This window comes from Natrix helvetica, assembly GCF_964273705.1.
Source record: "Natrix helvetica genome assembly, chromosome: Z".
NCBI lineage: Eukaryota > Metazoa > Chordata > Lepidosauria > Squamata > Natricidae > Natrix > Natrix helvetica.
This window is the reverse complement of record NC_138554.1, coordinates 134,749,096-134,760,473: the sequence shown is the minus strand read 5'-3', so window position 1 is coordinate 134,760,473 and position 11,378 is coordinate 134,749,096.

The window sequence follows — 11,378 nt, the reverse complement described above, 5'->3', positions numbered from 1 at the left end:
GCTAGGAAGTTGCAAATTAATATCCACATACCCGCAAAATGCTGCAACCAATGCAATTACAAGCTGGTTGCCAAGTGCTCAAATAGCAATCACAGACTATGGGGTGGTATGATAGTCATAACTTCGAGGACAGATAGTAAGCCACTTTTTTCGCTCCATCATAACTCTGAACCATCATTAAATGAATGGTTATAACTTGAGGACTATCTGTAAATTCCTAGGTAGATTGCTATCAAAGGGCTATAAGCTGTAGCTATATTTTATGTAGCAGTGGAACTACTTGCCTCCTGAAGTTGTGGATACTCCATTACTGGAGAAAAGATTGGATAGCCATTTCTCCAGGGTGGTGATGATGATTTGATTGATTGGTTGATTGATTGATATCCCACCTTTCCTATTTTTTTATGATTATCTCAAGGTGGTGAGAGAATATTCCTCCTCCTATTTTTCATACAACATCAACCTAAACTGTCTGACTAGAAGTCCTCTAACCCAAACAATCTATGATCTTAAGAACCCACTAATTGTGTTCTTCAGAATTGTGGTCGTAAGTCGAGGATACCTCTACTTAATTGTAAGGTCACAGTGGCAGAGCCTTGCAAGTCAGGAAGTACCAGTATGTATCAATCCCTTCAGTTTTACAGCCAAGGAAACTAGGGAGGGTCCTTAGATGTGAGATGTTTGCCATGTCCCAATTCCTTCTGTGGGCTCAGCTGCCTCTTATCTGATTGTTGCCTAGTTTGTGGTTCTTCCTCCTGTCTCCCAAGGTCAATTGCTATGTTGCCATTACGGCATACCTATGGCTTCCACTCTACAACTATTGTAGCTTGTACCCAGGGAGATGGAGGGTCAAGAGAGTCAAGATGGTGGCCACAACCAAGCAATTGGAGTCGCAGGCCTTTTTTGCACGTAAAAAGTGGTGGGCTTTTACCTCTTGATGATGATGATGATGAGGAGGAGGAGGAGCTTCCGGGGAATGGCAGCTGACTTCTGAGCTCCGAAAATGCTCCGGAGCTCTTTGACAAAGGAGGGGTTGCTGCCGGCCCTTTTTCCACCTTTTGGGCCGGGATTGAGCCTCAATGACCACCCTGGTTTTCTTTGAGACCTAATTTGGTCCGTCAGGATGGCGAATAGCCAGAGGGAGATTAAGAAAGCACTGGCTGACATGGAGATTGCAGTTGGAATTGGAGACCGATTATGGCGGCGGCCACTGGAGGGCAGCGCGAGGACGGAGAGAGGCCCGTGATGCAGGATGCCGACGGAAGGCCTTCGAGAGGGCCGTAAGTCGGCTGGAACGGCGCCCAGACAAGGAGGGGAGGCAGGTTGAAGCCAGGACTAGCTGCTGGAAGCTGTGGAAGCTGTGCTGTGTGCTGGAACCAGGCAGAAAGGGGAAGAGGGGCAGAACAGGGCTTCTGCAGTAGGGGCAGAACAGGGCCTGTCCTGGAAACAGGCAGGAGCCCCCCCCACCTGGCAGACTAAGATCTATTGCCCCCCCCCCCCACCTGGCAGACTAAGATCTACTGTCCTTTTGCAAACTACCTGCCATGGCTTGTGCCCAGGTGCCCCTGATGACTATAATCTGCCCGCTTAACATCTGGTATCCTGCTGACTTCCTGCTATTTATGACTTATGGCATTTCACCTGCCGGGCTACTCCTACTACCTCTCCCCCTCCCACCCTCGCCATCTGCTATTTTATAACAACTAGCTACTACAAACTATCTGCCCTCTTCCGCCCATAATGGACCGCACCCAGGCCTCCATCTATTTATTTACCATCCATCTTCCAACCGATCACCTGGCCAACATAAGATCTTCCCACCTAGTTGTGATCGTGGACATTTCTTTCCTCCCATTAGATCCTGGCTTATTGATTTTAACATCAACAGCACCCTGACTTTGTCATAGCTTTTTACCATTACGTATTCGAGGTCGGACTTGCTCCAGCTGCGGGAATCCCCCCTCTCGCAGGCATGGCCCTTTGCCCCCTCCGGGGCCCACCTTGATGACGGGTTTGTGAACCCAGAGAGGTGGAGGAAGCGCAAACTTAGGGGGTTTTTAATGAAATGTTTTCTATCCTTTTTAGGGGGCTCCAGGGTGGGGGGGCGGGGGCGGGTGGGTCAGATCAGGAGCGAGGTGAGAGCTGGGCCTCCAGGTGTGGTCGTGAGCAGAAGGAGCGGAAGGGAGGAGGAGGGGGAGGATATCATTCCTATACAGGGCTCTTTAATTCCAACGGTCGCAGGGAGGGGCAGATACGAGGACAGATTAAGAACTTATAGTCGGTTGGGAGACCGTGGTTGCTGGTTACACCCGGTCGCTTGTACCAATCCCCGCGGTCTAGGTGGTCAAGAGTTACAGACCCAGGGCCTGAGGCTGTTGTTATGCAATGCGAGGTCCGTTGTTAACAAGGCCCCCCTCATTCACGATCTAATTTTAGAGGGGGAGCCGGACCTCGCGGGAATAACGGAGACCTGGTTGGGCCACGAGGGAGGTCTTCCCCTCGTGGAAATGTGCCCACCAGGCTACCGAGCATTTCATCAGCCCCGGGCCCAGGGAAGGGGCGGTGGGGTGGCAGTAATTATTCGGGAGGACTTAGAGCCGAGGGAGTCTACTGCGCCACAGACGTCCGGATGTGAATCCCTTGTTGTGAAATGGGGCCCTGGGAGACAGTTGGGCCTGCTGATAGTATACCTGGCTCCTCGCTATACATCAGCGGCCCTGCCTGAACTCCTCGAGCTGATCGCATCGGTGGCGGTTGAGACCCCCAAACTTTTAGTGATGGGGGATTTTAACCTGCCATTGATGGGAGAAGCATCAGAGGGGGTTCGGGAGTTCATGGCTTCCATGACAACCATGGACCTGACTCAAATGATTCAGGGCCCGACACACGAGGGAGGACACACTCTGGACCTCGTTTTTGTCTCTGGCCAGTGGTTGAGTGATCTGGGAGGAGGGGACTTAACCATCACTCCCCTGTCATGGTCAGATCACTCACTCCTTCGTCTTGACTTCCCTGGTGCTACCTCCCGCTTCGGGGAGGCGGAACCGGAAAGCACTAGATGGTTCCGCCCCAGGCGCCTGATGGAACCAGATAGGTTCCAGACGGAGCTTGGGCCACCTCCTGTAACCTTGACCCGCCCCCGGGTAGAGGACCTGGTGGTCGCGTGGAATAATGCGACTTCCGGGGCCTTGAACCGGGTGGCGCCTTTGCGGCCTCTCCGGCGGCAACGATCCACCCTGGCCCCTTGGTTTACCGAGGAGCTGAGGGTGATGAAATGCCGCAAGAGACGTCTAGAGAGTCGTTGGAGATCCTCTCGTTCCGAACTTGATCGAACACAGGCACGAGCCCATTTAAGGACGTACCTTGTGGCATTGAGAGTGGCCAAACGCCAATATTGTGCCACTCTCATTGCATCCGCAGAGAACCGCCCTGCCGCCCTGTTTTGGGTGTCCCGCTCCCTCTTGTTTCAGAGGCCGCGGGAGGCCCCTCTACAGGGCAGAGCAGAGGAATTTGGGAAATATCTGCAGGATAAAATCGCTCAAATTCGGAAGGATTGGGTCCCTGTTAGTGGTCCAATGGAGACGTCCGTGGCGAGTCTTGAGGAATCGACCTGGGAGGAGTTTGACTTGGTTGCCATCGAGGATTTGGACAGAATGCGTGGACGACTGCGACCCACCACATGTTTATTGGACCCGTGCCTCTCCTGGCTTGTACTGGCATCCTGGGAGGTTACACGAGACTGGCTCCTGGACCTAGTGAACGCCTCGCTGAGCGAGGGGTCTCTCCCGGCCGCCTTGAAAGAGGCGGTGGTGAGACCCTTGCTCAAGAAGCCTTCCCTGGATCCTTTGGAGCTGGCCAATTATCGTCCTGTCTCCAACCTTCCCTTTTTGGCGAAGGTTGTAGAGAGTGTGGTGGCCTACCAGTTTCCACGGCACCTGGAGGAAAATGATTATCTAGACCCGCGCCAGTCCGGCTTCCGCCCCGGTCACAGCACGGAGACGGCCTTGGTCGCGTTGGTGGATGATCTCTGGAGGGCCAGAGATAGAGGTTGTTCCTCTATCCTGGTCCTATTAGACCTCTCGGCGGCTTTTGATACCATCGACCATGGTATCCTGCTGCGCCGGCTGGAGGGGTTGGGGGTCCGGGGCACCGTTTTGCGGTGGTTCGGCTCCTACCTTTCTGGCCGGACGCAGCGTGTGTTGGCAGGGGAGGAGAGGTCGACCCTACGCCCCCTTACTTGTGGGGTGCCACAGGGGTCGGTCCTCTCGCCACTCCTGTTCAACACATATATGAAGCCGCTGGGTGAGATCATCCGTGGTTTCGGGGTGGGATACCATCTGTACGCTGATGATACTCAGCTGTACTTTTCCACCCCGAACCACCCCAACGAGGCCATCGAAGTGATGTCCTGGTGTGTGGAAGCCGTACGGATCTGGATGGATGACAACCGACTCAAACTCAACCCCTCCAAGACGGAGTGGCTGTGGGTACCGGCTCCCCGGTTCAGCCAATTAATTCCATCATTGGCCATCGGGGGCATTCAACTTGCCCCCGTGGAGCGGGCGCGCAATTTGGGCATCCTCCTGGATGCCCAGCTGTCCATGGATGACCATGTGACAGCCGTGGCAAGGGGGGCGTTCCACCAGGTTCGCCTGGTGCGCCAATTGCGCCCCCTACTGGACCAGGATGCCTTACGCACAGTCACTCATGCGCTGGTGACATCTCGCTTGGACTACTGTAACGCTCTCTACATGGGGCTTCCCTTGAAATGCACCCGGAGGCTACAGTTGGTCCAGAACGCAGCCGCGCGGGTAATTATGGGGAGTACTAGGTACTCCCATGTGACACCATTCCTGCGCGAGCTGCACTGGCTTCCTGTGGTCTATCGGGTGCGTTTCAAGGTTTTGATAACAATCTTTAAAGCGCTCCATGGCTTAGGACCTAGTTACTTGCGGGATCGTATTCTGCCCCATACATCCCTGCGACCAATCCGCTCGCACAGAGAGGGCCTCCTCCAGGTGCCGTCCACCAGACAGTGTCGAGGGGCGGCGCCTAGGAGTAGAGCCTTCTCTGTGGCGGGCCCAGCCCTGTGGAATGACCTCACCCCGGATATTAGGAATACCTCTGACCTCCGCTCCTTTCGTGTAAAGCTCAAGACCCACCTTTTTCAAGTTGCTGGCCTGGCTCAACTTTGATCCAACTATATCGCTCCTGACGGGTTTTTTATTTGGGGTATTTTAATTGCATTCAATTTATTTAGGAGTTTTTAAACATTGTGTTTTTACTTGTTTTTATCTATCAGTTCACCTCCTCCTTGTATATGTCGTATATATGTCTTGGTATATGTTTTGTTATATGTATGTCGATATATTTATTTCCTATGTTTTGTTGTACGCCGCCCCGAGTCCTTCGGGAGAGGGTGCGGCTAAGAAATAAATATTTATTATGATGATGATGATGATGATGATGATGATTGCATGATTGTAATTGCCACCTTGACTTTTTTCATTCTTCAGTGATGTCTCTGTATATGAGGTTCTATGTCCTCTGCATTATGACCAACCTTCGCTGCAAATTACCTGCTCATACTTCAACTGCTCTGCCCATTACACGCCCCAGCTCTTGCCCACCTAGTAGTTTTAAAGCATGCAAATCAGTGGTGGGTTGCAGGCGGTACGCCCCAGTACCAGCGTACCAGATCCTGCCCGGAGCACCGGATACAGTTCCGGTACAGTGCTCGGAGGGCCCGCCCGCCCACCTGTGCCCCTTACCGGTGCTTTATGCTGTTGGCGCTTCCACGCATGGCGCGTATGGCGCCTGCGCAATGCTCCGCAGAGCAGCTGGAACATTACGGAGGCTTGCAAAAGCATAATTTGATGCTAGAATGCATGTGCGTGCCACGCACATGCATGCACGTAACTCCGGGGCCGTTCCAACCATTCCAAGGGTACCTATTTATCTACTTGCATTTGCATCAGTGGTGAGTTCCGGATGGAACGGAATCCGGAACCCACCACTGATGCAAATGCGAGTAGATAAATAGGTACCCTTTCGGTGGGAAAGTAACATTGTTTTGTGTGCCTTGGCATGCAAAACGTTCTGGTTGCATACCACAGAAGCATCTTTGGACAATGCTGATAGCCTTGGCTAAGAAATGGAGATAAGCACTGCCCCCTAGAGTCAGACATGACTGGACAAGGGAAACCTTTATCTTTACCTTTACCGTATACTTGGTTCTCAGAAAATTTCTCCCCAGATTCTTTGCCATTTGGTATTTCTCTTGCCATCGAGATCAGGATTTAATCAGGTTCTTTATTGGTTGGGTTTTAAGCCAAGTCATGCTGTTCTTGCACGTTTAGCTAAAAACTAACAAAAAGAATCAAATAAATTAATATAGTACAATATAACAAAATCACCCCCACCTCCCACCCCCTGCCCCAGTAATAGCAGATCACAGGAGGCATTTAATGGGCTCCATCCCACTCTGGGTTCCCCAGGCCGGCTGAGAGAACCAGGTCTTCAGCACCTTCCAGAAGAGGGTCAGAGTGGGTATTAGACTATTTAATAACAATCTCGCTTGGCAACAGAAATATTGGGTTCAATTTTGTTTGAGGCCTACCTGTATTGTTCTGATTTTGCCCTCCTCAGGTGGGAAACCACAATGGAATTGTGCGTCAAAAATAGTTCCAGGAAGCAGAGACTAGCATGATTTTTAAAATATTTTCTTGTTTGACCTAATCCACGGAGGTGGGTTTTCCCAGTATTTTTAGGTAAAGACCTCAGGCTGTTATGGAACACATTTCCATGATTTATAGCGAAACCAGGTCTTCCCTTAATTACGGCTGTAGGTAGCTATTAGGAAATAGCACCACGAAATCTGCGTGTAGGTGGGTTGATTAAACAGACCTGCAACTAAAGAAAGCACATTTTTCCAAACCTTCTGATTGCAACCCCTTTTTGAGTGCACAAGGGAAAGATCCTTCTGGCATTTGCAGGAGAAGCCAATTCAAGACTAACAGGGCAAAAGAGCATCTCCCAAGCAGAGTCAACCTCTTTGCTGAGCCCTTCACATTCACATCTTCCCGTATAGCCTCATTGCTAGGCAACTAAATTTGCCGGAGATTGATCAAGGCAACATGCTTAATTCCTCATTTGGCTGATGAAGGGGTCATAGTTGGCAGTCTCTAACGTTCGATCCAGCTGGCTGGACTTCAGTTCCCACAATTCCCAGCCAGCATGGGAACATACGATGAGGACATTTGTTCCAGGAAGGCTACCACTCAACAATTCGCCATCACCGTGAGGATCAAGTGTCATTAGGAATTTCTCACAAGCCAACAATCCATGCAAAGATTGAGAAACAGTCTATGCCACAGAGATACATTTCCATCTGCTTCAGACCTGATGCAAACGTCTCCCACTTCCCATTAGCCAATTCTCTTTTTGCAAGCATGTTTCATCAGCCAAAATAAGTCCCGAAGCGTAACAGATGGCATACAGAATATCCCTCCTGGCTTGACCTTCTGGGTGGTGGCCCATCTCTTCAAACTTTGTTTCACCTAAGCCCTCTGCCCGTTGCATTTAGGGCTGCTGGCAAGCTATCTGCCAAAACTCCATGCAGACGAGCAGAAATTGCTTCTGGGCTCAAAGGGAAGCAACTGAGATGGAAGTCACAGATTGTCCATCAGCATCACATCAGAGGTGGTGGACTTCAAAATATGTACAAAAGGAAAGAGATGAGGGTACCATAGCCAAAGCAGGATGTCACATCCTCTCAGCTGGGCATTCCACTACGTAACATCCATGATGCCAGAGTCAGAGGAAGGCTCCAACAATCCTTTCAAAACAGCTAAATAAAACAATATGAAACACTTTCTATCAAAAAAAAATAATCATCTGCAAGCTCCAGGTAATTGCTGCCAAAAAGCGAGTACACCTGGCAGAGAATTTGATAAGCAGAATTTTTAGGGAAAAAAGGTGTCTGATTTTTAACACTTTAGATAGGAATGAGAATTTTCTAGCCCTGTTTGCTTACCCTGTTTCCAAAGTAAATATTATAATAGATGGTCCTCCCCAAAAGGTACTTAAGATGTGTTTCTGATCACACACACACACACACACACACACCTGCCTTTTGAGTGCTCAGCAACCAGCTCACCTTTATGGCAGTTTGTGCCATCCTGTGGTCACATTATCATGATTTTTTTAAACCAAAAAACATTTATTTCCAGTTGCTAGCAAAAACTGCCCAGAGCAAACAATGGGTTCTCTTAATAGTACAAAAAAGATTGTAAAAATGGGTTAGTCATGTGGGTGACCTGCTTTACAACTATCATGACTTACAGCCTAATGGGCAAACTCTATTATGGTTGTAAATCAAGGACTTTGTGTAATGTCATTTGTTTTTACATACCCCTTTAACTATCCATGCTGTCTTCCTCACTGGATCCCTGTAAAAGAGGTTTATTAATCCTTGTAAGGCCTCGTGAGTAACTGAAAAAAGTTAAAATTTGAAAAACAGTCTTTCTTGATTTATACCTTAGATTCTTATCAGTGATTCTACTATCCTTGTCTCTAAACTTTTATTATTTTTACCCTTCTTTTGTTTTTGTTTTCCTTGTTAAAATGTTCCAAATCTCTGAAAAATCACTTGCTAGCAAAAGGAGAAAGAAGTAGAATCGTGTAGTATAAACTTAGAAAATGTGGTGGCCTGATAGCCGAAAATGGCAATAGGAGTTTCTAACATTATGAAATAGAAACTTGCTCAATTTCAGTCTCTGGTTTATACAGGAATCCCAGGTTGAATAATCAACATTTAGTGACCAACCTGAAAAAATTTAGCAATGTGGTTTCCTGGGTTTTAGAATTAAAAAAAGAAAAGAAAAATGGTTGCATTAAACTTCTTCCAACCAATAGTTTTGTAGAACAGATAGGTAGTTCTTGCCTCCACTCTTTGAAAAACGTCTGTGATTTTATAATTAAATAAACAGGAAACCTAGTTTTGTTTCAAGTGCTCATTGCTCCTTTTGGAAACTTTAGAAATGAAATTTCCCATTTAGTTCAAAACTCAAGATCAATGACAGGAAGGGCAGGGAATGCTTTGTTCTGAAATGGCCTTCAAGCCAAGAACATTTTGCCCAATTATGCTACTTTGTTCTCCCATAAAATTTGGAGAAGCTTCTTCTGACCTGAAAAGTCTACCCAATTAGATATTGGAAGAGATTGAATGAGGCTTCTGAAAAGAAGATAGGATGCAAGTCTTCAACTCATCTATGCATTCCAGCTGCTGTCTTGACTTTTCTTTCTTGTCCGATTTCTGGTCAGTACCTTAACAGTTCCAATGATCACATTGTCACCCTCAGTTAAAAAAAGACTCAATCAATAGGGGATCTTCCTGAGTGTGTTCCCTTCATCTCAGGAGCAAGTGGTTAGTCCTTCAATTTGCTGCTTGAAAGAACACTGTTATATCAATGCTTGTTGTGTTCCATTGTGTTTTGTGGAGAACCAATTTCTCAAATATCACAAGCCCTGCTTGATTCAGATCCTCAATGAAATCTCATGCATCAAAGACAAGAAAACCAAAACCAAGTGCTTTAGTTATTTGAGTATAGAGAAGGGGAAGCAATTTAGAGACTATGAAAATCCATTTCCTCGCTCATCCTTTACTAGCCACGAAGCATATTCATCTTCAATTTGCTATTTTTACTGGAACGTTCACAATTTCCCTGAATTATAGTCTTGCTTGCATATTAGTCTCTAACTTGGAAGCTCTGTTCTTCTACTTTATCTGTATGGTACCTGCATTCTACCAACAGGCCATACGGATTTAACAGTCTGTAAATATGAATAGGGAACAACTAGCACATATGTGCGAAGGGAACCTTTATATTTACCTTTAAATGTAACACCACCCACACAGATTAATTAGGTTGGCAAACTCTCTTTGGTGGTGTTCCCACATTTCACAGAAATCACCCCAATGTTTTTAGTCATGTGTTTTGTTTTCTTATATTGTTTTGAACCACCAGAAGTGACTTAAGATATGGGCAGTGAAGAAATTTAATAAATGTTGAATGAATGAATGAACTAATGAATATAACAATGAGAAAAATCAGTGGAAAGGTTTACCTCTGGAAGCTGTGGTTGCTCCATTACTGTAGGTTTTCAGAAGAGACTCGATAACTATTTTGTCTGGCATGGTATAGATTCCATAGTATAGAATATACTATAGAACCTCTTACAGCAGAACTTCTGGAAGTTTGTAAGAGTTTGGTGAGATAAGCCAACCAATTCTTGCAGCTCTTGAGTGCCCTCTAAAGACCAAGGATTATGATTTTTTCAGGGAAATTCTTGGCAAGATGGAAAGCCAAATCTCAAAATTATTCTTCTGAATTTGGCACTTGATAGATTGGACTGGAATTCCAAAAACTTCCAATCATCTCGCCAACTTTGGCATTATTCACTGGGAATTTAGGGATCTGGGATCCCAAGAGTGGAGGATATTAGTGTATTGCAACTATTTAACTCCTGGAAAGCTAGCAGGTCAGGATCCATCAATTCCCTAACATGCTAATTTTCAGAAAGAGTGGAAGTATTTGACATAGAAAATTTCAGGAAGTATTTTTTCTGGATGTGAAGCTTGGTAAACTTGAATGTAGAACAAATGCAGAACAAATCAATTATTTTCAGTTATCCTTTTTGCTCCTCTGATATTTTTTTTAAGTAACAGAAGCTCTTTTAAAAATCAAGAATATACTTATATTGCTGTTTTACATTTCTGGAGTTTAATTATAAAGCATATATGCAAATGCAACGTAGTCCTAGCAACCTTTTCTATCTTAAATAAAGTGTTGAGTTTTAAATAATCAAACCAGACTCCTAAATATGTCAAAATGAGATGGATTAAATGTTTCTTAAATTCTATAGGCACGAGAAGATGTATAATCCTGTTCCTTTCCTCCTTCATGTCTGAAATGCTACTTTAGACAACCTCTTTTTAATTCTCCATTTGTTTTCTAAAAAAACCAAAATAATAAATCATGGAATCTCTTCCTTAAATCCTATACAGGAAGTCCCCGGTTTTCAACCATTCTTTTAGTGACTGTTCAAAGTTACAACAGCACAAAAGTGCTTATGACTAGTTCTAACGTTTATGACTGTTGTAGCATCCCCATGGTCACATGATCGAAATTCGGATGCTTGGTGACTGGCATGCATTTATGACAGTTGCAGCATGCCAGGGTCATGTGATCATCATCTGTGACCTTCCCAGCTGGCTTCCAACAAGCAATATTAATGGGGGGGACGGGGACACACACCAGATTCACTTGACAACTTCAGTGATTACTACCAATCCCCCCTTTTTTTCGTGATGGTTG